At 40.7% G+C, this 27,973-nt stretch overlaps 1 long non-coding RNA gene across 1 annotated transcript in view; it reads right to left on the bottom strand.

Moving 5' to 3' along the window:
* LOC147260052 (uncharacterized) overlaps positions 1-25,388 on the bottom strand; it is a 63,056-nt gene extending 37,668 nt beyond the window's left edge. The window contains exons 1-2 of the long non-coding RNA XR_015116269.1: positions 24,967-25,388; positions 24,804-24,883 (exon numbers count right to left, since the gene is read on the bottom strand). This is a non-coding gene — a long non-coding RNA (uncharacterized LOC147260052). The remainder of the gene's footprint in view (positions 1-24,803; positions 24,884-24,966) is intronic.
* Between the last annotated feature and the right edge of the window lie 2,585 nt (positions 25,389-27,973).

The raw sequence follows: 27,973 nt of genomic DNA, 5'->3' as shown, positions 1-27,973 counted from the left end.
TTTTTCTGTTTGCATGCATTCTGGACGACCTGATTTGCCAAGCCACAGGGGCACCTCTGGGTCTGTGCGCGGGGTGGTCCATCTACCATAACTCAAGATTACAGTGTTATACTTTCCTTACTTTGAGTTTCACATGCAGGTTGGGTGGCACACCAAGTCTTTTGGGTCTTTTTTTTCTCCCCGCACTATATTGCAGGTGGCCTCGATGTTGACCACAGACACGCAGCACTCACAGCACCAGACAACATGACCTCTATTTGTGCAGCAGGGTGGGCTTGTGTTCAGAGGAATCATTCTTCAAGCTCTTTTCCCCGAGCATCTGTCCTGCTGAAATGTACTTGAGAAAAAACTGAATCCAGGACATAACGTACTTAAATCCTTAGAAATGTGATGATAGCGTCTAACTGTTAGTCTGTCGGTCTTTATGCACACATCACATGCATGTGGTAGACCCAGACACAAGAGGGACACAGATATCGTGGTGAAGACAGCTTAGATGTCAATGCAGAGGGCTGCAGGCAGAAAGAGCTGTGGGGTCAGGTGAGGCTAATGGCAGGCAGGCAGACGGGTGCAGACACAAAGGGAAATGGGTGGAATAGATCCTGAACACAGGAGAATATGAATCACAAGGATTACTGTAGAAACATAATACTGAGGCACAAAGAGTGTATCTACCACTGAGTTGATAGAGAAATGAGCTGGCCCTTATTTGATGTGTGAATCAAGCGCACACAAAAATGCACACAGGGAGAGAGTGGGAGATAATATACACAAGGACACACAATACTGGAGTTCCATATCCAAGATTAGATGTTGTGCAAGCTTCTCCTTTGCAAGAAAAGCTGTGAAAGGCCGTTGCACATTCACACAGAATCTTCCAGTGCAGCCTAAGGAGACCTTTAGCTATAAACAAGACTAGGCTGTATAAGGACTCAGTCTGTTAAAAAGGTTGCAGTAGGACGTCACCCTGAACGCACTACAGTAGCTCTTAAAATAAAGCCACAGCTTAGCAGACAGCTGACAGCACTTTATCACTGCAGCCTCTGTCTTCACTTAACTTGCCTCAAATGCTACGAACTGTCTCCATGTTGTTCGCGTGTGTAGGTGCCGCAACGATGCCTCCTGTGTTTTTGCATGTTTCATCTGCAGTTGAGCTTTGCCATGTCTCCCAATTTAGAACAAAGCAATCCAATTCTGTGGTTTTCTGCAGGTCTAGCTTTGGTCACGAGCTGCATTTTGATTGATGCACTGGCAGACAAGGGTTTGCATGTGTCCTTGCAGTCGTGCGTAGCTATATATTCGTCTGGTTTCAGCTCAGGTGTCTGATAGACATTCTGTTGTAACTGAGGGTGTGTGTGAAACATGAACTGTCCGACTGTTCACAAATACATACACACAGACATAGAAATACACACCCTCAGACAGATGGTTCATACACACACCCACTACTGAACTGCCATTCACATGCGTCCCTGCTCTGCCCAGCAGACAGTACATTGAACCTGTATTCATCTTGTCTCAACTCAAAAGGAGAAAGATTTATTTGTGAGAAAGCAGGGTAGGTTTTTATCCCCATTGTCGATGCAAATAGAAAGGTTTTATTTCTAAATTATAATGTTCATCAAGTGATGATTAAAATTATGTGGTTAAGTCTCACTTTCTCTCTGTCTGAATGAAACTGAACTCCACCCTGCAGGGCCGCCAATGCGATTCATATAGAGACATTCATGGGAGTTAGTAAATGACACGGTTGTTGTATCTGAACATTGTTAAAGTACAAAACAGAAACTGTTAAGAGTGAAGTGATACAGACAGACAGTCATACAATTAAGTAGGTGATAACAGCCTCATGGCAAGTCTGTTATTTAGCAAACTGCAACTGCTCAAGGCCAAGTTTACCCGAAAATTATGGCTTTGAGTATCACTACCTGCAGTCATAACTAACAGTTTCTATTATCGTCTACAAAGTGACAAGATGTTCTAACAGCTACACTGTCTAACTGATCTGAATGAGTGTGGAAATTGTATAATCTGACATTCACTGACCAATGTTTGCCACACCATCTCATTCATGCCTTGTTGCATGACCTCTGCTGCATAACCACAATCACATGCATTTATTCCAGGACCTTCATGGATTGGCAGGTTTAGAGCAGGCTTGAATTAGAAACACTGAATGCCAGAGATGGAAACCACGAGATGTGGTATGCTAGAAATAGAAGGAATAGTCACTTTAAAAGGGAACTGGGTCCAAAAATAGACCTCTAAAGGTCCAGTCGGTCTAAAGCTCTTTGGAAAAGTACACAGGAAACAACAGAACGCTATCTTAGTGGATACTTACTGTCCTGTCATCCTCTTAAAGTAGCACATATTCTCTCTCTGGCTGCCCTACATTCAAGCTCTCTTGGCTTTCCTCTGCAGGGCAGACAGATAATCTGTGGTATTCAAGTGAGCACAACAGGTTCTGGTTATGTCTAGATTCTTCTAAGCAAAAGAAGATTCTAATCACCTTGTACTGCAAAAAACAGGCCGACATAGTCGGTGCTAATTATGGTGTCACATATGCAGATCCGTCCAACTGTTCTTCTACAGGACTTTCAAAAGTAAACTCAATTACCTTTCAGTTGGATAAAAAAGGACTGTCTTTTCATCTGTTTGGGTGCTAATCTTTGCTCCTGTGTTGTTACATTGCAAAACATTCTCTCTTTAAGCACGCATTGAAGAGATACTGTAGCCAGTAGACTCAAAACAATTTGCTAAATAAATGAGTGAATTACAGAAATGTAGGTAGATCCAGGCTTGCAAAGGATTTGTTAGCACTGTGGCAACTATTTTAGGCTGCTAAACAACAACAAAACCCAATGCTGCATGGATTTCTAGATATAAAGGAAACATGACAGACAGCGCTTACTCATTTACTGACACACACTTACACATATAGACGCCTAATGCAGTTCCACTCACAGCTGCTTAATGTTTGTACATGGAATACAAGTTGTTTGCAAATGACTTTAAACCACTTTATCATGATCAGTAAAAAGGGCCTTCTAAATTCTAACCTCGAGGGTTGAAAGGTTATTAACAATATATTCTACAAAAAAAACCTGAATGTTTTCATCTTCTAGTTTGCTGCAAAGTTTAACTTAAAAGCTGAAACAAATAGTAACCAAGATCTTGTTCCTGTGTATCTGTGCAGTTTTATTAATGATAAAGCAGAAGCACTCTATGCTCTTTAACTTCCTCTCATTGTTTCTTTTTCTTCCCCTTCTGTCAGCCTATACCAATGGCTTCTCTCTCCCTCTTATATACATTGTTCACCTCCAGTCAGGCATATGGGCTGTTTGGAGTGTCTCTGTTATGTCCTGCTGTTAATCCACCTCTATCAGAAACACTTCCTTTTCCCTGACTTACTCACATGTACATAAATAAACTCTTGCAAATGCAGAAACAAGAGAAAACTTTTTTCGTACGTGAAGGGGTTTTCACAGTCTGCATAGTGACTTTTAAATTTTTGCAGAATATGACTAATGGCTTAACCCTGTTTGCAAATATCAATACAAAGTCTCCTACTGGTTTCGATCCACACATAAAACAAGGGTGCAGTAGGCTCGCTTTTGTCTTGCAAACTCCGGATGTATACAAATGCAAAGCATTGTACTGTACTCGCTTTCTCCAGTTGATTCCATCTATGTTAAGTTACACGCATGCACAACTGTAACTGTGGATGTAGGTCAAATCAAGCACCTGTATCAAATCTACTGTAGACATTGGAAGAAGAAGAAGGTCAGTTGAACAGTTATGTGTTGGCCCATATTTCTTAACCTAAATTGCTTTTGTGTGAACTGTGGGAAAATAGCGAAAGTCAGGACTGGAATATCACAGTTCTTTTGTCCTACTTGTCAGAGACCTCAAGGTGCCACGGTTAAAACAAGTGATGCAAGCATATCGAATTTCAGGATGAAAGGGCAACTGTTTATCCATTCTTGCTCTTAAATTCTGCATTGAGGTTTTGCAAATGACAACTTCTCTCACAGAGACTCGAAGGCATGAACACGCAACAGGTATGATAAAATTAAGCCCATAAATGATGCTTCCATGGAGAAAATTTTGGTAAAGCTTTGGATAATTACCTACAATGTAAAATGTAATTATTCCCAATTTACTCAACCAAAACAAGTTGGTACAAGGGAACAATCAAAATCAAGAATAAACGGTAAATAGTATTCTGCTCCAGCACATGACCTACTGAGCAACTCATGTTCATACTGTACCACATAATACTAGAGCAGCTGCTCCCCTTTAAATATTCCTTCCAAACACCAAAAAAAGGTGCTCTTGGAAAATCTCTACAGCGCTATAACAGTGCTAGGGGGAAAAATTCATCCATGGAAGCTAGTTATATAAACTTTTCACCAACTTTCTATAGTAAAAATAGCATTAACTTTCTATTACGAGAGAAAAACACTAAAAATGCACCTACTAAGAGTGAAACTTTTGATTGAAGTTTCACTGCAGGTACAACCCTGTGTTTTTCTGAAGTTGTTCCCAAAGAGTTGGCTGCACATAATAAAATACTATTGTTGAATTTGCATAAAAGGCAGCAGCTTCAGAATAAACTCCTGTTTCAATCTGGTCTCTGATACTGCCATTTACAAAGCGCTGCTAAAGTGGAGTAAGAATGCTGCCCTATAATACAGTGACACTGTAATTAGAGAGAAGGGAGGTTTAAAGATGTTGAATTGTCTTTTGAGGACGTTCAAAGGCGAGCAAAGGCAGCTGCACACAGCAGCTGATGCAATGAGATGTGAGCCTTAGTGAGCACTTTGTTTATAAGGGAGATTATATTTGGCACAGTTTGCATTTGTGCCAAAAGTAGTTATGTCTAGATTAAAGATTGCACATAACATTGTAGTATATATATATATTTTTTAGCATGAGACATATTGAGTTGAGAGCTGAAGACTGACAAATAAAAGGAGGCATTCATTGATAATCTTGACCTTGAAAATTCCAGCAAATTGATTCTGGTAAAGCAGTCAGACACAAATAATAAATAAAAAAACTAAACTGATGTTTACAAAATTTTGTTTTAAAAGAAATGCATCTTCCTTGGCTGCCAACTATAACTCATCCAAGTTCCAATGTGACCCCCAGCTGACTCAACTAAGTCCAAAAGACTTGAGTTTTTGACCTGTCTAAACTGCACTACTGACAAAGACACTACAAAGAGACATGCATGAACCTTCCATTATATTTACTGCCTGTAGTCTACATGTGCAGAAGTATCATGTATGCAGCTGTTGATTCAAGTGTCAAAACTAAAAGTTTCTCATCTTCTACCTCCTGGGAAAAAAAGAAAAGAAAAAACAGATGTGTCATTGTGAAAGTTCTGCCGCTCGGAGGGGAAAATCATGTTGCAACATGAGCAGTTCTGAAAATGCTCTGCTCTCAGAAACGATGTTTGTGATTCCAGATCAGCTGTTTCTTTATATAGATCTGCCTGCACTGATTCTGAGCTTAGAGCAAGCTGGCTAACCACAGAGAGCTTGAGAGTGAAATAGCAATTAGAGTCAGTATGGTAACACGACATTTGTGAGGAGCGATGAGGCTTGGGGAGCGAAGGTGACATGAGGACTTGTTTCACAAGTCATGATACAAAATGAGAGCGAAACCAATTTGCATGAGAGTATAATTCCTGCGTGGGACTTCAGGGTGTACCACATTTCTTTTACATGGAGTCATATTTGCTTGTAATTTTAAAAGTTAATTAGTTTACATTCCTGACCTTCCATCCATTTTCTGTATTGTCAGTCTGTCGCAGCTAGGGCCATCAGGAGCAATTAGGGGTTCAGTATTTCACTCAAAGATACTAGGTCATGGTTACTGGGGGAGGTGAGGAGCGAACCAGCAACCTTTTGGTTGCTAGACGGCCACTCTACCTGAAAGCCATGCCGCCCCATCCATTCCTGACCTGACCTGACAGTGAGGTTATGGAAGTGAGTCATTGTTGCTCTGTTGTTCACTTCTTGTGGTGTTGAGCTGCTTATAAGGAACATTCATACTGCATACAAATAATGTGGAATAAACTGGGATCAAGCACTTCAAATGCATCTTGTAAACAGGATTAAACCTTAAAGAGGGGGTTTGTTATCTTTTGTGTCCTGCATTGTAAGACTATTAGCATTTAGGGAACTCACAAATGTCCACCATCACACATACATAAATACATTTGTATGGTGATGTATTGAAAATATTTGAAATTATATAAAGGAGATTCATTATATTTATGAACATACCCCAGGTCAGGTAAATCAGGGATGTTGCAAATTAAGTTTGTCATTGCATAAATACTGTATGTCTGTTGTCAATTAAATTAATGTCCCCTTAAGATACAAGTTAGAGTTCCTATTCACCAACATTCACTATACCTTTAAGCAATATCATTAAGGGAGCATGTTCAAGTGCTCTGAAGAAGATACTGAACCCCCAACTGCTCCTGATGGCTTTGTGTGTGTGTGTGTGTGTGTGTGTGTGTGTGTGTGTGTGTGTGTGTGTGTGTGAGAATGTGTTAGCAAGGTGGGACCTTGCATAGCTGCCCCCCCCCGCACACAATGAATGAATATATTTGTGAGTCGCTAAACAGTAATGTGTTGTAAAGCAAATAGACACATCAATATGATGAAGACCAAAAGCTGTAAATACATTCAGTTACATTTTAATTAGTAAAAACATTTCATTTACGCCAAAAGAAGTTGTATTTGCAGTCAACTATGTCTTGCAAGATAAAATGTAATAAACTATCTCTTGGTATTATGCAGCTACACATACGGGAGAACTAGTCAACTGTATCCATGAGTTCAGTATCTCGGGGTAGCACCTTGTGTGATGACCTGTGCGCCTACGTGCCTCCCCGAGGGTTAGCTGTCACTGAGCTTTAGCTCTCTAGTTAATCCTGCCTGAGTGCATGTCTCTGCTGCTGTGCACGACCCAAGGGTGCAGAGAGCCTGTCACTACCCTGAGCACCTTCCTCCATGATTTACAAGCCAATTTCTGCTGCTTTCCAGCCTTTTGGACCTCAGCTATGCCAGACAGGGAGTGCATGCTCCAGCACCAGACATGCATAGTTGGAGACCAGTTCAGGGTCTTTGACTCCAATTTTCTGCAGGTGACACAGAGCAAAACACTTCCTGGATGAGGTCAGATGACTGTCCCATTGTCGCTTCCCCTGGGCGGTGAACCCCCCGGACTGAAATGACCCTTTGTCTCTTTCTCTGAAAACACCAACCTTTGAGGCAAAAAACACTGGTTTCACTGATTCTAAAAATAACCACATTGAGCTACAAACAGGTCTGTTTACTTACTCACATTGCCTCTTACCTCACTCATGACATCACAAGCTTAAAAACAATACAGACTTGTGATTTTTCTGGATCTATTTTTGTCGCTGGCTCCAAAAAAAGAGCTGCTGCTCTAAAAATAGACTGTAAACCACGAACAATGGGGTAAGACTGCTGTTATTACAGAGCTCGGTCTCCCTCAGCTAGATTACAGACGTTAGGAGCAAGCAGAGACAGAGGCGTTATTGTTGCTGACGTGGTGCTCGCTGTCATAATGACTGTGCAAAAAAAAAAGTCAGGGAAACAATCCAAACCTGACCTTCAGTTAAGCAGGAAAATCCAGCTATAGCTGACGTTTAAATTTGCTTTTGGAAAGATTTCAATGAGGTGGTGGAGTCTTTCTAAATATAGTAAAACAAGCAACAATGTGCCTAGACGGACTCAGCTTGTGCATTTATAACTGGATCTAGGTAAAATTCTAAGGTCTATTAATAGATTCAGGGGATTCCAAAAGGTGAAAATTCCCTGTGTGATTAGATTTATGAGATGTTACATTTATCGCAGCTAATCTCTGCAAATTATTTCTTGCTACAGCTTCTCCGTTTAATTTTAAAATGCACTGGCTCTCCTCCAAACTTCCCTTCCTCTTCTTTTAACTATTCCCCTGATATACTCACTGTTACCCTCAACAGAAGCATGCACACAACTCCTCCAGACCTCTATGATTCTGAGCTTTCTGATCTTACACAAATATGAGCTTTAAAGAGGCACCAAATTAATACTTTTTAACAAATGCTCAGAAATAATCCTGTTCAATCCTGTATGCTTTTTTTTCTGTCTTTTCTCCCCCCCAATCCTTGATTAATGAGTTCAAAGGAGCCAGCATATGGGCACTGAGATCAGAGTGCACTGTGCGCGTACACACACACACACACACACACACACACACACACACACACACACACACACACACACACACACACAAGGATTAAATACAGAAGGTGGAACTGCCATTGTGGGAGCATTATTGCTCATTAAAGCATATTTCTGCAGGGGATTTTGGTGTTACTGTGTGTCGTGGGGGGTTTCAGAGGTCATGCCTACTTAGTGATTGGCACCGTCCAGATGTTCCTGACATTGTCTTTCTGATCACTGACAGAACAACTGCATGCCCTCTTAATGCAGAGATGAGAGTTTTTGCATGCATGTGAGGGAAGGAAGGAGTTAAAGGAGGGAGTATTAGGGAAGAAACCTGGTCTTTGCTATACTAAAGCTAAATTTGCATGTGTTTACACATTTCCATGTTCAATAAAATTTTAAAGGAACATGCCAACTTTTTGGGAAATAAGTTGATTGACCATCTTCTTCAGAGCCAGACAATATGGATCCCCTTGTCCCCTGTGAGTACGTAACCTGACTCTAGACTGCACTGGCTAGCTAACCTTAGCTGCAATGAACGCAAGCCATGGGGTCGTAAAGCAAGTCGTCTTATGTCATCAAAATACACCAAACACCCCAAAACAGTCATTGCCTGCATTAAATAAAGTGAGCGTCGGGTCGGCCATGATTAGTAGCAGCAGTAACTCTTTTAGTTGTCAGTTCATTTTGTTGACTACCCCGTAAAACCACTGTGACTGGTCAGGAAAACAGTTCCAGGTATGTATCTGAATAAATAACACAATCTTATAAGTGCCTACAGATTTTCATTTTGAATGTCAAGCACAAGCCTGCAGGTAAAATCTGTTGTGGAGAAAAGTGTATTTGATGTTTTTTAAGACAGTTTGCTCCTGTGCCTAACTGCTCGCATGCATGAACTCTGACATCCCATAGAAACTGTAAAGACAAGGTCAAGATCTAAGTTCTTTAATACGTCTTGTGATGCATTAAAGAACTTAGAGACAAGGTGAAGATCTAAGGAAATGTTCTCTTTAATGTTTGCAGAGCAGTTGGGGATGGAGGGGACTCAGCTAAGCACTTGAAGGGGGGATATAAGGTGTGCCCACTTCTTTTATGGGGAGTCAGGTAAATATAATACCCCCCCCCCCACACACACACACACACACACACCCGACACAAGGGCTGATTTCAGGACATTTTTAAAGTTCCAACCCTCTAGGAAAGACTGCCTTAACTCAAGTATTTCATCCTCAGATTTATTGGTCTGCAGTTTGGAGAAATGAACTTACCCCAAGAGAGACAATAAACCAATAAATGATTTCTTCCAGAATGAGGAAATAGGTTATTTTAGAGGGGTTTATAGGACACAATGATTTATGCCAGCCTGATGTCTAAACTACAAATGATTACAGTAGAGTGAGTTCACTGGGTTTAGTCAGTCCTAAACCATTTAAACCACATCAAAGACTGTCCTCACTTTTCATCTGGTATTCTATTATGTGATCTGCCTCCTTTTCTCCTCTTAGTTTTTACCATCAAAAATACCTGCACTCCGTGCTCTCTTTTCAATATGTTCTTGTTTTATTCCTTTACAGTTCCCCACGTATATGCCATAGTCAGTGGGTGTGAACTAACATGCCCCTAAACAGTTGTACTGCAAAGGAATAAATCCGAAATCATTCAACTCCATTATAAACAGATATGGAAGTAAACCTATACACAGGTAGGATTTTGCTTTATGCAAACGCCATTAATCAACATTTGTAGGATGGCTTTAAATTAGCTTTCATAATAAAACATGTTTTTGCTGAAGACCCACTCCCACTCATCCTCAGACTGGCTCCTACCCAGATCTATCTCAGTCTAGACACTTACGGGTAGAAGTCAAAGGCAGAGTAGGGCTGCAGGTGGGTCTTCCAAAGACCCAATGGGCCTATGGCATTTCCTCCTGGGTTGGTAAAATAAGGCTCTTTAGTCCCAAATATGTTGCCTAACTCGCTCATAAATGGATAGAAGTTTAAAAAAAACTGACCCCACACCCAATTGACCCTACATGGAGCAGCTGTGGACACGGTACATCAAAACCATCTGCTCCGGGGCTTCCAGTATCATGTTTGACCAAGTTAGCATTAACGTTAGCGGTGCTCGCCTAGCCGGTGAATCTAGCACCATCTGTGCAGGTACACAACAAGAGTTTGAATGTTTCAAGGATTACAGGCTGTAAAAACATTTGTGGACCAACATACAATATAAATACACATCAAGAATCCTCTGAGTGTATCCTTCAATTGTGACGTCCCACAGTCAATGTATTACATATTCCTAGAAGTAATATAGGCAGTGAAAACCAGGTCAGTGTGTCAAGCAGCATAGCGTTCCTGTGTTGCCTCCTTTGCGTGCCACAACAACCCAGATTATTGTGGCGGCTCTCTAAAAGGCTCCTTTTTGCCAGTCGACCAGTGGCATCTCATGTCTCATTAACTCTCAGCCAACAGGTGAGAGCACAGCTGCTGAAATCTGCATACAGCAGAATAGCCAGTCAGAGGCTGGGGGGGTATGACACAGCTGTCTTTATAAACGCATACTGATGATGTATATGATGGTCTGGTATGATGACGTTTGAAAAATAGTGAGGTGTGTTCAAGGCACCGCGCAATCCCTGTGTATAAGTGAAACCTTGGCATGAATTTATAGGTTTATAAACCAAGAATTCCTTTAGGGTTAACACAAGACAACTTAAAAGAATGACTAGATTTTGTGTCCGCTAGACTTCCTTAATTGTTTAGTCACTGAAAAATGACTATTATTGAGCAACAGACTGTATAACTACCCAGTTACAGTAAGCCTGCATGTTAACCCCACAATGCCGTACCAATCTAGCAGAAACATTTATTGATGCAATGCAGTATTTTTCTTTGATGTGTGTGACCAGACCTTTGCATTTACAACTCCACTGCATCAAGCTGGTTTTGCACCAAATCCAGTGCTGCATCAGTTGCGAAGCAATGTGGGTGTGTCACTTCCTGGGACATTTGTGAGACATAATGTGAATTTACCCACACTCAAATGAAGGAGAATACTGACATGTTTGATCACCTGGCATGTGTTGTCAATATCATTCACTCAGCAGTCTCTTTGCTCCTCTCTATTCATCAAACCCCCAACAAAAAACAGAATCAGTCCTAAAGTTTTCAACTTGAAGACGGACACAGGTCTACCAAGTGTAATGAGCTGACAGGCATCAGGATAATTATCCTACCGTCATGAGGATTTCAATGTTGGTGCTTCTTATGTTGAGAACATCCCAGCCATGAATTCATTGGCACAATATTATAAAAATCAAATTCAAAAATATTCCATAAAAACTGCAGAGTGTTTGTATTTTACTGCATTAGTTTTTATATTGATGTACATAATAGACTGAGTGTCCGTGAATACATGTTAATTACTCAAAACTTTAAGTAAGCGGTACTGTTTCCTCAAAAGTACAATATTGGTCTTCACCAAGTCAGAGGTTATATTTGGACAAACAGAGGGTAGAAAGTGAATTGCAGGGTACACAGTTGTTTTTCCAAAAAGGTGCACATACCACACGCTACATCCATCATGGTTTGTTACTTCTCTCACCACACAGAGCCAGCACCTTTTCTGGGGCCCACACTGTTGAAGCTGATAAGTGTGGTGAAATCGTACCACTTCCTCCTTGACCTTGATTGATGGCTCACTATCAGGCGCTGTGACCAACCACAGCTGAGCGAGCAGGTCATGGGTCAGAACAAGAGAGATAACCAGCTGCTGGAGCTGTCCAGTGACCCTCGTGCTTTGTATGGCGAGGTTTGACTTGGCGAGCTTGTTGACGTGTGCACGTTACTCTTCAGGAAATTATGTGAAGGTTGCCTTTGTTCTGCTGGAGTTAAACAAGCTGACAGATGTTTCAGTTACCAGTAACTGGTAATAAACAACATGAGAACAAACATTTGGGAACTAACACAAGTTGTATTACAGCAAAGTCAACAAGTGCATTAGCCCACTGTGGATAATCAAGATTGGGTAAACAGAACACATAATTAGCCACTCCTTTAACAAGTATGCACATCAATTAGCAGCTATTATGTCATCCATGATTTTCAACATATTGTTTTACAGAACAGCCTGTTAAAGTCCGCAGACATCACATTTGTCTTAATAACTACCCTTATCTTTGTCAGTCCCACCCGTTGATTCTAGAGTACAGCTTCGGAGACAATTCTCCAACAGTCATCATGGAACACCCCCGCAGATAAATACAGGACGTGGGTGTAACCAAGACCATGGAGAATAAAAGACATTACTGTGGAACTCCTGGGGTGAGATGACAAAGAGGAAGATAGGTTCCACTTTGTAAGCCTCCCTAGATAAATTTGAACAAACCGCTGCAGAAATAATTCAACTGTCAGGTTTCCTGCCTCGGCAAGCACAGGATGAAACACCTTGAGTCTTTTTGCGGGAGTAGAGATACTTGACCTATTTTCTACAGTGCTGCACATTTGCATGTGTGTTTTGTGTGTTGACTTACTTACAAACCAAAAGTCACTCACTGGTTAAAAGTGTGACAATGGCATATTAATTTCATACAGATAATTTGAAGGTGGTTGCAGCGCTCTCAAAGAGGTTACATGCATCTCAGACATGACTCAGCTTTGCTATGAGCATCAAACGAGTTCCTCCACAATAAGGTGTATCGTTTGGTCAGATCTGAGCCAAAGATTATTTCAGGGATATCATCTTCCACAGTTTCAAATCACTCAGAGAAAGTGAGCATTGCAACAGTATGAGGTTTTACAATTATGAAGTTGAGGATGAGTCAAATGGCCACTTTGCTTCTTAAATAACACAAGTGTTCTCAGGTTCATCTTCCTGGGGGGATATTTCTTTGCCAAAGAGATCAATTATTGCAAACTAAATGACTCAATACTAAACAAAACGAGGGGAGGTCAAGTGACCTTTCTGCTCTAAATTGTGCTTACACATCCCACATTCACTCATGTTAATCCTCTAGGGTGTGTGTTAACAAAGATAATGAGCTACTTATCAGCTGGTTAGTTCTGGGATTAATTGCCTGGTCAGTGTAATTTAAACAACACCCTGAAGACACCCTGAGGGCTGGCTACACAGCAAACTCATCTGTGATGCAGAGCAAGCTGTTATAAAGCTCATTACTTTGAGGGGAGAGCACACACACACACACACACACACACACACACACACACACACTTCATATTCTGGCAGGCTGCACACTGAGCCTGTAATACACAGAAATGTTTCAGCCGTCTCAGTTAAGGAGATTTACCGTAGAAGGGATTTCTCTGCTATAACTTATTTGAAGGAGAGCCGTGTGGATGGAATTACAGTAAACTGTGACCTGATGTGAATGGTAAGTGCTGAAAATGCAGCACAAGCCTCATCTTTACTGCATTATTATTGACTGCACACACTCTCAACACTTGCTGACCTGCCACTTTGTCCAATCTATTACGCAGCTGTCAACTGTAGTTAGATGATAAGCCTCTGTTTAAATTTTGGAAAAAAAAGTCTGAATCTGAAAATCTGACCACATGAATCCGTGTCGAAGCCCCTGAGTGTTCATTGTTGCCTTTTCTCGCACCCTCCGCCAACTCTTTGATTATGGAGGAGTCTCCACAGGAATGTCATGCTAAACTCTTGGCTGCAGATGTCAGGCTTTTGGGTTGAGGATGCATACCACTGATTCCATTCGTTTTAGACTGCACACATGCCCAGGGAGAGAGAGAATGATGGGAATCCCCATGGGGCCTCCTCTTTTGGAGCGTACTAAATGCTCACAGCAACAGCTGCAGGCACAAGTGTGTGATGTTGAGAAAACCTGCTGCTGAACATCAAACCACCCAAAAAGCTCATTAGATCAGCGTGTACAGTCACTCTGAACTTCAATGGAACTTGCGTTTTGTCATCGGCGTGATTGAAGATTTCAAAACCAAAAGGTCTTTTTTTTTAAGCCTGTGATCAGACGCGCATCAGATCCTTCAGATCCAGTCATTTCAATAGTGCAGACATTTAGATGGCAGAAATGACCATTTCTATATATACTCTTGAAAATCAGCAAAATGCACAGAAAGACAGTCTTAGTTTAACTTGCTTCCAGCAGGCATTGTTAATCTACTGCATGTGTTAATCTCCATACATTCATTATCTCTTTGGTTTAGCGAGAGATTACAATTTGAAAAACAATGGGGTATTTCAAACGGTATTAGAACACAACTCAATGTGGGTGATTTAGAAGACAAAAGAAAAGCTTCACGTTAAAACAACAACACTGATGTTAAGATGTTAGTTCTACTGTCTTTGACAGCTCAATTTTTTGTATGAAAAATGTGTCTGCAAAGACAAAAAAAGTCAATCCTCTGCCTCTGTCCTTGGGCGTTTAAGTTGCCAGGATATGTCTCCATATGTTTATTGTTTATAATAGGGGGTTCCTCCTTTGATTGTAGAGGTTGTAATCTCTCAGTGTCCAATTAATACATTGTTAAATTCCTTCTGCTTTATATTACTACCATGAAAAGGCACTGATGAAAGGAGGGGTGAGCCAATTATCTGACTGACTTTAAGCCTGACTTTAGAAATGTGAGAAAAGAAAGAACCAATGGTGAAATTGTGGCCCTGAAAATAAATAAATACTGACAAAAGGAAGAAAAAACAGTTGATCTCCGCAACCGTATTTATGCAAAAAAACTCAATTCCCTCGCTTTTGTTCAATACACACACACACACACACACACACACACACACACACACACACACACACACACACACACACACACACAAATCCTGGGGGGGCCGGTCAGCCGCTGGCTTTGGCTGTGTGAAAAACATCCCAGGGGGATATTAGAGCGCACTGATCCCCTGAGATTGCCTATGTGCCAATATGTAAACATGTGTATCAGGATGAATTGCTCTGTTTTTGTTTTCAGGGATGTTCTGTAACATGTGGCCTTAGATGTGTTGATTGTTTTGTTGACATCCGCATGGTTACGCTCACCGTGCCCTTTTGGCGGCTGAATTAATGAAAGGATTGCTTGACTATTCAAAGCTGAGCACAAGGATTACACTAAAGTTCAGAATGTTTAAAAATCTAAAACAATAACCATGTGTGATGTTTACACATTATTTGGTATTATGTTCTCAATATATACACTTGAGTGGTTGTTGCTGTAATATGTGTGATCATTGATAAATTCATGACAGCTTAAAAAAACCTTGGTTCCACTTGATGTCACCAAATAATAACAGTATCATTGCATGGTTTTGACTATAGTACTTTGACCAAAGAATTGAAAGCACTGGCAGCTTTTGTGTTGAGCAAGAGCCCTGCAACAACACCCCACCCAAACCCCCAGTGAGGATGATAAAGTTCGGTCTACACTGAATGTGTTTAATTCTTAGAAATGAAAACTGAAATTGAAAAGGAGAACAGCTTCTAGGGCATGGATATGAATGTCAAATACAAGATATCATGTCAAAATGTCAAATAATCTCACTTCTCTAAAAGTTCGATCTCTGTGGGTTTTTCCTCTGCTTTCATGGGCTGAGGTCCAAGATGTGACCTCTCAGTTGATCAGCCCGTCTTCAAAGTCTTTTAAAAAGTCATCTGTCCACCAAGCACAGGAAAGCTGCCCCCATTGACATTGATACATTCAGAGCTTGGGCCTGTGGAAAGAGAAGTTAAAGGCTGGTGCCACGAGTGCTTCATTGAGTCCCCTGAACGACTGCGTATGGTTACTGAGGACATTATCACTGCTATATTGGTCCCAGGAAATATTTGACTTCTTGAAAGTTGTCCAGAATGAAAATGTTTGTTTTTTATCCAGGAACCATGCAGCTCACCTGTTCAATAACATTGTTTACGTGCCGGTCTTTACCACACTAATGTGGCGCAAATGTTGACATACGTGCCAAAGGTCATCTATGTTTGTCTACACTGCCTGTCGTGCAAAATCCATTCACCAGTATAAGATATAAAACTAACAAATTTTGTTTGGTGCTTCGAAAATTTAGGTCCTGATGCTTAAGTGTTTTTTGGGTTGTTGTTTTTTATTGTTGTTTTTTTTACCTACAGTCCTAACATGCATGGTTTAACATTTAAGCTTATTTCAAGAGGAAAATACATTTTAACAAAAAAAAAAGATACGCTCATCAACACACATTTAGCCTTTATGCTAAATGCACATGTTACACACGCATGTTTTTTAGTGCAGATAATTTGGGAGTAAACACCCACAATGGCTGGCATAATGACAGGCAGACTAATTCCCGCCTGTTCTGCTTCAAAATGGAGTCAGTGGCCACATCCTGGAATTTACGTGCCGTGATCTCCTCATATGACCCAGATTACACTGCCCTACACAGGCTGGTGGTCAGAGCCACCGCTGATCCAACAGGCTCGACTTGTGCTGTGCAGCAGAACACCCGGCACACAAAGATGGCCCTGTGCTGATGCAACAAAAGGCAACAGAGAACATCAAACACATCTGTTGAAAGAACACCCCCGCTGGAGGCCAGAGGCAACTCCCCCTCTGAGTGCCTGTTCTTGTATATGTGTTTGTGCATTGCTGGTAATGATGCATGTTTGTGTGCGATTTTATTGCACACTCTGCCTACAGTGTTGTGCCCAGAGTCCCTGTGTGAGCCCCATAGAGGGGTTGGCTCTGTCCTCTGGATAATCAGATGATAAAGGCCTTTATTAGCAGTGGAACAGTGTAAACTTTGCCCAGCTTCAGCAGCCCAGTTATGGGCCTGTCGACGTCAGAGTATAAATAATCTGGACTGTTCTCCTTGCAAAGCTTTCTGGAGGGAGTCCAGAGTGTGGAGTGGGTCTTGTTTGCAGGGGGTAAGAATGACTGCCCCCCAGGAATGAGAACTAATACTCCCACATATAGAGTGTTTTCTTCCAAAGTTTTCACGATCACGCCAACTATTCTCTTCTTCCTCCCCCTCCTCCTCCATATTTCTTTCTCTAAACCTCTACAGTAAATAAAAGAAGATGCTAAGAATCTCAATAACATATTGAGTATAATTTACCAGTAGCTCTGTCATGTGAGACCACAAGACTATGACAGCAGATACAAGTCATGTTATCATGTCATGGTACTAAGAGACTGAGCTGTCCCGTGGTAATGATTGTGTGGTTCAGTGGTATGACAGCAAGATGATGCAGCATTGAGTGGGCAGTGGTCACCACAAAGGACAAGAGGGAGGACAGTGGGAGGTTTAGGGTGGGATGAAGTAGGAGTTATAGCCCACAACTGGGAGATGTTTGGTTTCTCTCTGCATGTGAATGTCAAGATGTCCAGTTTCTCATGGATAGTTAAAGAAAAAGACCAGTCCAGTACATTAAATCTGAACTATATACTGAATCTTCATATTTTGTATTTAATTGTTTCCTTTTCACATTCTGTAAACTTACAGGGATGAAGAGAAGGAGCCCCACTCTGAGGAGTGTCCACTATACTCCTGTAAATCTCAAAGCGTGCCCCCCACACTCGATCACACATGCGCGCGCACGCTCGATCACACACACACACACACACACACAGAAAGTGGAACAGTGAAAGAAAATGTGCCAAAGTCATATTCACTATGGGCAGAATTTTTACATGATCAATTTGACGGTCTAAATTTTTGTTTGTTTCAAACTGATCACACAGGTAAGAAGGTAATTATGACACTAAGGCTGCAAGCATCAAAGTCAAGCTCAGGCTCAATAGGACTAACAAATATCATTTTTATGCCTTAACAGTCTTGAAAAGGGCATATTTCCCACTAGAACATGAGCTCACTTTGAACGAGAAGGAAAAACACGACACTAAAACAGCAAGCTATTATTGAATCCAAGACATTTGTTTCCCCCCTGAGGCAGAATCACAGGAAATATCATGAAGAATCACTGCCTGTATTCATTGCTGACGGTCCAAAAATAGACCGTATTTTGGTTGCTGATGAGTCACTAGAGCTTCACATGTACCAATTATATGATTCTCATTGGTGCTCTTTGGAGTTCTGATGTAATGAATTAAATTAGACACATTCAAATTTTTAATAGTTCTCAAATCAGCTGAGTTTTTCACCACTACTGATGAGCAGCACGAGCAAATCCTAAGACTCAAGGTGCACTAAGCGTCGTTGCATGGTTTCGGCGTGATTTCATTTTTGTCTCAAATCGTAGGCTTCTCTCCTTGATCCGCTAGCTGCCTGCCCCCTGAATACACTAAGAAAAAGTCCAGTCTCTGGAGACAACACAGGGCTCACAAACGGCAAAAAAACAGTGAGTGCACAGGATGTGCACATAAACATAACAAACCACGTCCCCGCCAATCACCCACAAGATAAGGAATTGGCTGATTGGGGAATAAGCAGAGTCAATCAAGTAGCATAGTAGCTCTGACACTCGTAAGCCATTTTTCAATGTGATAGTTTGTTATTCCTAGCTTATTCTTTAGGTTCCAGCTAGGGCTAGCATTGATTCAACAACGGACAAATTCTACAAGAAGTGTCTCTTTTGCATTAGTTCATAAAATAATTTTCAATATATCAGTGGTAACTTACCTAACAAAATAATTTTAATATATCAGCTGTAGCTCATGATCTAATATTGTAAAGCTATTGTATAAAGACTTAAAAAATAAATTTACTCATCAACAGTTGGAGTTCGCTCAATCATCTTAGTGACGTCAGCGCAGCACAGATCCACTTTCCATGTCAATGCGCATTCATGACATGTACAGAAGCACGTGAGGGTGGGGGAGCTTGCTCTGTTTTTGTTTGGTATTTCATTTACAAGGAACGTCAACGGGAGTGACGCCAGACAAGAATGCTTAATATACCTTTAATGTGTGGGGGGTTTATTGTTGTCTCCTGGGGGGGGGGGGGTGGTATCAACCTGCTTCCTGGGCCCCCTGCATACAAATGTTTAAGGATGTTTGACCTTCACTGAGACACACAGTACTGAATATTTTAAGTTTTTCCACTTTGACTGGTCTCAGCCACCACTGGCTTCAAAAGCGTTGTGGTTAAACCTTTATGCAGTCACCACACCTTAATCTGGGGTCTGTGAACCACCACAGACCAGTTTTGTAACGGCAATTCTTTACTAAAGTGTTAGAAAGAAAACTGTTTCAGCAATTTTTGCTCTATCAAATTCATCTCAGTATTATAAAGCAGTTTAGGGTCTGCATTCAGGGTACAATATTCTACTGAAACTGCACCAAAACAACACAGATTTTGTACATATTGATTCAAATTAAACCTTTGTGTTTCTTTTACTAAATCTCAGAGCAGCTTTGTATGTCATGATTGGTTGTATCAAAGCTGCTTTATGATTTTTAGCCAAGTGAATACAATTTTATCTGACTTGTCTTGCCTAGTAATGTTTCCCTACCTAACAAGCATAAGCATATGTTCATGAATCAGGATTCCTGGTAATAGGCATGCATCTATAAATACAGGTCACAGATTCCACAACTGACTTCTGGACGCAGTTGTGATTCATAAATGACAGAACGAAAATATTTATGTGTGTGTTTCAACAGTTAGGAGTCAGCAATGCAAATCTGAGTCAGTTTTATGGTCTCACTGATTTCCAAAAGTTTAGAAAAAAGAGCTTGTGAATCCCTGGATTGATCATTAGTGTGTAAAGTGGGAAAAACAACGCTTGCCCCTCCCTCAAAGTGTGGTTGTAATGGGCACCTGTTGTGATCAGGATGTTCCTGCAAAAGAGAAACTTCCTCTCAGTGACGTTTCCCTTGAATAAATAACTGAAGCAGGTATGCCAGGAAATCAAAGAACTGTGAACCAAAGCAAAGTTCAGTGTGAGCGCAGTCAGGTCATGTGGTCACGGCTCATTTTTCAGTGCTTTCGCTGTGCTTATGACAGGACTGGGACAATTGCTGGCCTGGATTTGTGCAAGTATTTGCTTAGAGACTGATCGTTTTGCCCCACATTCTGTTTCCAGGCCTATTGTAAAAAAGAAAAAACAAAACAAAAAAACTCGCACACAATCGACCAGCCAGCAAACACACTGAGCTGTAATCTAAATGAAGTGTGCTTAACAGGAAAACATCTTTTTCAAAGACTTTATGTTGCACATTAAAGGCTTAACATTATACATTCCAGGCCATCTGTTTGTGGCAATGTTTTTATGAAGTATGATAATGGAAAAATAATGTGTGGAAGCTCATTATGGTAACGGTTGCTGCAATAGCTCAAATCCTCCCAGATGTAACACAGAAACTGTAAAGCCACTGAGCTGTGTATTCAGTAAGATTAATGTAATCAAACTTGAAGACTTAGTCAGGAAGCAAAGCACTAAATAATGTTATGTTAAATACAGTCTATCTATAATAATATTTACAATCCCTTTATCAAATAAAGTAAAAAAGAGCTATAGCTTAATCAATACTTCTTTTTTCCCCTGTTAGTTTTTCCCAACACAACAGCAGTAAGATTAACTTTGGTGTGCAAATGTTAAACTATGACTGTTTCAGCAAGAACATTTTCTTTGGACACTGCGTATTATGGAGTGACACAAGCAAGAAAATAGATGAGTCGTGATGACTCAGTGTGTAAAGTCTGACATATGCTACAATTAGGGCACAAAAGATCAAAGATTCTAATAAAAGGCAGATTGAATAAAGTCTATGTAGACAGGATCTTGAATTGGCTGTTGAAATTAAAACAACCTGCTCTTTCTGAGAACAGCTGATGTAGTTGTTCATCAGCAGGGGATTTTGCTGCACATGTTGCAGGATGGAGAGTCAGCAGCATGAACAGAGGGATTTTCTGATTCACAGTCAATGTCAGAATTTTCTGTTTTGACTTTTCCACAACGAGCATCCTGATCAAGAGGCCAATTTTAAATCTCATGCTGAGCCTGAGTAACTTATTTCCGATCAAACAATAATAACAGTCACATATTGGGCCGAAGTACAAAAAAACACTTCACATTCACTGTGTGCCAACTCTTTGACCTGCTCTATATATTTCATCTTCTTTCTGTATTCCAATTCATGTTAGAATGTTGACGTTGTTACGTACAACAAAAGAATAGTGTTGCCTGGTGCAAATGCCATGTGACTGTACAGATTTCCGCTCTGTGCCTCTATATGGGAGCACGCTCAGACACACACTCAGCGCCCTGCCAGACAAACAGCATGATGTGTCCCCGTGCTCCCGTTAGGTTACACAACCCTGGATCACATAGTCAAACAGTACACTGTGAGCAGGCGGCAGGAAAACATGTGCTCTGCAGTAATGTTGTGGTCATCAGAGCTGCTGTGCTGTTGCCATCTTATCCTTATTTACCCAAATACGCAGTTATAAATCAGTGCACATGATTAAGCAGCTGAAATAGTAGATAGCCACTATGTGCACACAAAGCAAGGTGCTTTAATACCACACAGGTTGTGATGTCACAAAAGGCTTCAACTGCGTCTATGGGTTTGGGCCACTGCTTTACCTAGATACAATTGGTCCTGAGGGGTGCACATATGCATCCACACAAACCTCGATCGAGCATACCATCTGACTGTCTTGTGATTATTTTGCTTGTATTCACAACCCCACGTGCGGCATTTCCTCACTTTACAAAGTCTGGAGTTTGCAGTGTTTTTTTGAAAGTTCAATGTCAACATTAAAATGAGACTACATTTGGAAGAGGAAGTCGCTCTAGCATGTCAAAAAGTAGAACATGATGCGTTGACAGTGATTGCAGATTTCAGACAGGTAGTCAGTTGCTGTGTGACATCTATCATCTGGCTCAGGAAACTAACTTAATAAATCATGCGTCCTGTACTGTAACAGAATGTGTTAGTCACTGATTTTTGATGGAATTATTGCAAAAGCTTAACAAAGTGAACATACACAGATGTCTGCAGACAAGTTAGCTGACTCATTCGCCTCTGCAGAATTCCTCCTCATTTTAGTATGCATTTTTCTTGTTCTGGTTTACAACCCATTTTTTTGGTGGACACATTAAATCCAACGTTTAACAATGAATGACTACTGGCAGTGGTAGATAATGTTTTATAGTGTAGAAAATTGTACCTTATTTTATTGTTATTCACCACCAGCAGCTTCTTGAAATCACAGTTATTGACTATTATCTGTATTGTACAATGAATTATGAGCAAAAAAAAAAGCACTTATGGTTTAGGGGTTTTAACAATCTGCCCCCTTATGGAGACTCATGTTTTAATAACTATAACCATCAGCCATCACCTGATTTGATGAACCAGTGATTTCTTGTGCCCATCACAATAAAAATTAGCCTGATTGATTCCATTGTCATTGTTTCCATGGTGCTGCCGCGTAATTTTACACCAGCTACACAAACCGCTCCTATATCGACAAGCTTACAAAATTAGTACAAGTCATTCGTAGTTATCCAAGTAAGTCAGCATGTTAGTTGATAGCACTGAGCTGCTAAAGAGTCGTGTTTATAAATTTAAATCTTGATATATGTGTACCAACCATGTGTTTCATGTTAGTCAGTGTAAAGGTGGATTGTTTTCATAAGATGGTTCATTAAGGCAACAGGTCAACAGAGGTAATAAGCTATGATAGCATCTCATTCCAGCAAAGGTCAGCTCTATGTAGTCAGCTGGGTAAGTGCTGAGATAGTGACATCAAAATTTCAACAGTTGTACGTCATTCCTGTAGGCAATTGCAGTGAAATCAGCGTGAATGAGTTATATAATTGAGGATAATTCTGCTGTTGTGACCAGGTCCGCAGGAATCATTTAAGTCTCACAATGGAGTCTCTTGTTTCAGTGTCATAGTTGCCACGGGGATAAATTGTGAGGATGGGCATGAGGCTGTAGTTGTGTTTTACCAATTTCTATTCTTTTAATCAATTCCAAAGTTCATCTATGGCAAGTCTGTGTTACTCAAATATGCTTTTTGCACTGGTGGCATTGTGAATGCAGCCAGCGCAAATACAGTCTCTTCGATGTAGGAGACCCTACGGTAGCCTGCAGGAGACTTGACACATTTGGCTTTGTCAAAATTTGGCCCCTCAAACTGAGCACACAAAACCAGTGAGGAAAAGTGCCAAGTTGTCTGGCATCATGACCAGATCTTCTGGTGTGAGCGCTCTGAATATTGAAGTTTCTAAAATGTTTTCTCTTATTGTTATGTGGACTTATAAGATTTGAAAACCTTGTACTGTGCACCAGGTTTTACAAAGTTCAATTTCATTTCCTGAAATTTCGTGTTTGATCCATAAATTAACAAGATAGACACCATTCTGTAGCTTTTTTTCCATGTAAGACAACTCAGAGTCCGGGATTTGGCCTTCCTTTGACTCCAAATAAATCTCAGTAAATATCCATGTCTTAAGTGTCTATAGAGGAAAAACAGCAAAACATGACATCATCTTCTCTTGGCAGTATCTGTAATCTCCCAGAACAGTAGACACAGATAGATCTTGCTTCTGAGATAGGAAACACAGTGGAGCAGTCAGAGAGAGCATCACACATCTGAGACCTCACATAAACCATCACATGTGAGTCAGCCATTATCTCACAACCAGCAGTAGTTTTAACAACAGCCTATTCTCCCTGGCTCTTAAAGCGTTCTTGTTAAAGAAATGGCCAGGCGCACAGTCACGGAGATGAGATTAAACTGTATGGGTTTATTTACATTCACTGGCCAATTTGTTTGGGAGCACCAGATGAAACTAATGTGTGATATGTCCTGAAATCCTCCCATCGTGAGGGTTATGACCTTTTTTATCTGCATTTTATCTGAGAGGTATTGACTTATTTCAGATTGAGTATCTATGAGAATCAGTAGTGCTCATGTACCCAAATTGTTTTTGGCACCAGAAGTGAGCACTTTCCTGTAACTAATACACTTAGTTAGCTAGTATATCATCAAAAAGGAAATGCAAATGAAACCATTAAATGTTGTGTTGGACATGCATTAATTTTTTTTTCCCTTTACCTGTTTGAGGGCAGCAAAAACAAGTCATAAATACAATACTGCCAGTTCAAAGCAGTGTTCACAGAATGCTATTAAATTGCTCCCACAATTAAATTGTAGGTACATTTAATAGTAAATAAATCCTAATTTGCACCCATTTGTGTCAGAGATAACTCGAGTGGTGCACTAACAACACAAAATTCACTGGGCGAATTCTTACTTGTTGGCAATGGTTGAAAACATTGAAGTTTGATCAAAGGAGTTTGATTGAAGGTGTGTTGTGATAGCCAATCAATGTCAAAATTTGTCTGCTGAAAAAGTCTCTTTCAGTCTTTATGTGGATGAATCATTTTGAGGTTTACAACTGGCTTGATTGCCTCTGTAGTGGTTAAACATGAGGTGATGTCAGAGATGTGAGCTCCTGCTAGTAAAGATATGCTAACTAGCATGACTCAGCACTCACCAGCAGCAGTGACTGGTAATTGCTAACTGTTCACAGCTAACAGCTTAGTGTTTAGTCAGTAAATGGGTGGCGTCATCTAGGTATAACAACCACAGATTAAATGTTTTAACACCTACCTTTTCCCCTAAAAGATGCTTGAGATGTGGAACAACAATAGCAGCAGCAGAGTTCCCCTCGTCTTTACGGAATTCCGATCCTGAAGGGCGAGTAAATTCCGTGGGAACACGGTTAAAGGGTGCAGTCACACAATCTGATCCACTCTAATGAACCACCACTTACAGTTTGTGTCCACACTGTAACAGTCAGGGTTGTGTAATTGGAACCAAAATGCAGAGAACAGAATGACAAAAACTTCAATATTTATTTTACAAAAGAAATTTTTAAAAAAATAAACTGGCAAATTTAATTCAAGAAACTCAAAAAAAAACCAATAAGACAGGCGTGAGAACATGACAGCAGGGTAAGAAACAGAAGGACTAGGGTTGTGACGGAAGAGGACTAACGAACTGACAAGACACAGGTGAGCGACTCAAAGAAAGGCCGGAAACAGAAAAAGACAGGAAGTACAAAACTGATGAAAATACAAGAGAGAAGTGAATACAAAATAAAACAGGAACTGACTTGAAAATACAAGAAGAATCAAGGAGCAAAAGAAATTATGAAAAAGCAGAGACAAAAGTCAAAGCTGCATGAGTCCATAACCAAAGTCCACCACTAAAAAGATGAGATTATGACAGTAACTCAAGAACAATTCAAGAATCCTAGGAAACTTTTGACCCAAGGTCTAAGCTTCCGCTGTATCTCAATGATGGTGTGAGGATGAGCATGTGACATGTTGCAAATACACGTGCAGCTGATCATGTTTGGCTTTTTGTGTTTTTGTTCCCAATTAGTAAAAACAGCTGCAATCACAGCCACTTTACATTTTATTTGCGTTTTTTTTTTATTACATCCAAAATTAAACATCATTCTTCAATGCGCAAACTATTTCGTTACAATTATCTGCATTTTTTTTCCCAATCTGAAGAATGTTACTGAGTTCATGGAGGTTAGATAACGCTCCTCCTGTTCCTGACAGTCAAACTGTCCTCTACTCACCAGGCGGGCGGCATGGGGGTTAACAATTCCTGCTTTTTGCTGCTCATCTATCACCAACTGTACAAAAACCACCAGAAACCAGATCCTTTGTCAGGCAGCTGTCGCGTGCAGCTGGTAACCCGAGACTGGCCCCTCCAAGAGGCTTTTAATTCCACACATGTGGCACTACCTGTCCACTGTGGATATGAAGATTTTATGCACTCGGGGCAGCTGCTGGGGCTTGTGTGAGTGATAAAGGAAGAAAGTAAAAGTGACCCTTGAAGATCTTCAACTTATACTGTATCCATTCATACATCTAAAGATCCCTTTGTCTTTTGCCAGTAATTAGCCATATGTGCCTGGACATGTTAGGAAAAGAAAGAATGAGTAAAGTGGAAATCTATCACTCCAAGTGTGTCTGTGTTTATGAAACTTTACCAGACGGCTGCTACACAGTAGGTCCTCTAGAGACACTGCGCAGGAGGCTTAGAGAGGAGCAGGAGACAGTAGGATAACACACGACAACTGCGTAGAGAATATATTGCTAAGTGTGACTGCAGGGGTATTTTTATATCATATGGACAGACTCGATGTTTGTGCACCTCTCATTTAGAGGATAAACTCCTCGACTTGGCTCCCTCAACTCTCTGAGGTGCCAGACGCACTGCAGAGACATTCTTGCAGTTATGATTTGCAGATACAATCTGAGATTCCACGCTGGAACGACTTGTTTCTTATAATGCAGTCTGAAGATTTTGTCCCGAATGTTTTGGGTATTTTTAATCTTTTTATTATGATGATATCAAATAAAATGACCTGCAAAAAACATTGGAGGCAATAAAAATAATGCAAAAACAACCAAGCAGCAGTTAAAATAACAGGGTTTTATTCGACAGATGCATGTTTTTCTTTTGTTACTTTGCCACTGGAGGAGGAGTACATTGAGTACCGTACTTGGAAAGGAAGAGACGCTGGGTACTGAGAAAGTAACCATATCCTCACTGGGGCTCTGCAGAGCAGAGAGCCTTCCTCTGTTTACAGGAATGAGTGCAACACTCCCACTCTGGAGAAGCAGAAACATTAACAGTGCATTCATCTCCTCTTAACTCTTACCTTACCTTCTTCCTTCATTTAATTATCCTGTTTTAGACAGCATGTACAACTGCATTCTTGAGCTCTATTTGTTCAAAGTCTGTGTGAGTTTTATGGAAGTGCTTCAACCTCTTTTTCTCAGAAGAGTTCTCACCACTCCTCCTTTGCCTGAGCCCAGTTTACAGTCTTGGCAGCCACATAAAACAAGGATGCCACAGTGCCTGATGGTAAGCAGGTGACTGACAAAGATGTTTGCGATGACTTTGGAGGTGTCACGCAACTCTAATTTACACAGACATTTAACACGCTGTCAGCTAGCTTGCGCAAGAAGAATAAAGCTTGTGAAAGTTGTGTTTCCGTTTTTCAAGAGAATTACCAGCAAACCCCAAATGTCCCAAAATGGGAATTTAGTGTCATCAACTGGTTAATAAGGAAAAGACATTTGTAATAGTCATACATGAAGACATATTGAATTATTGATATTTACAGCAAGCGTCACCTAGCAACCAGAGGTCCTCACTGGCAGTGTGTGTCCAAAGCTGAGATATTGAACTCTTCTGGTCAATCATCAACCATTCGTTTTGCACAAAGCCATCGTGCCGTTGCTCATTTTACACAAGTGTGTAATTAAGACAAGATTTCTGTCCGAAGATGGCAGTGTGGACGAAGTCACGCATGACTGCAACAGACTCTGGAAGAGGAGGTGATCATATTGACTTACTGCAGACATCTACTGGCAAAACAAATAGTGTGACAACTTGAGGAATAACTGTCAGACGGTCAAGCTGTAATAGGTCATTTGTGCCAGCTGGTATCAGTCATGTCGCATGCTGTCCACAAAGTGTGGGAATATCGGGGAAGTCAACCCTGTGAGCGGCTTGTGCGGACCGCACCTCTCGCCCGGTGTTAGCGGGGGTTGGCGGCAGCTCTCAGAATATTGGGTCAAACCATGGGGAAATCTTTCTATAACAACGTTACACTCTTTTCTAAAAAAAAAAAAAAAGAAAAAAGAAAGAAAAACTCTTAAGTGAAAAAACCCAATAGTGATGTTTAATCCATGCGAACATTTATAACTCTTAACTCAGACGAACCACTGCATATGCTGCTATCTCTGGTA

The sequence above is a fragment of the Aulostomus chinensis genome, chromosome 6, assembly GCF_037954235.1.
Source record: "Aulostomus chinensis isolate RoL2024-O1b breed Wild chromosome 6, RoL_Achi_v1.0, whole genome shotgun sequence".
NCBI lineage: Eukaryota > Metazoa > Chordata > Actinopteri > Syngnathiformes > Aulostomidae > Aulostomus > Aulostomus chinensis.
This window is presented reverse-complemented; position numbering and strand designations above follow the sequence as displayed.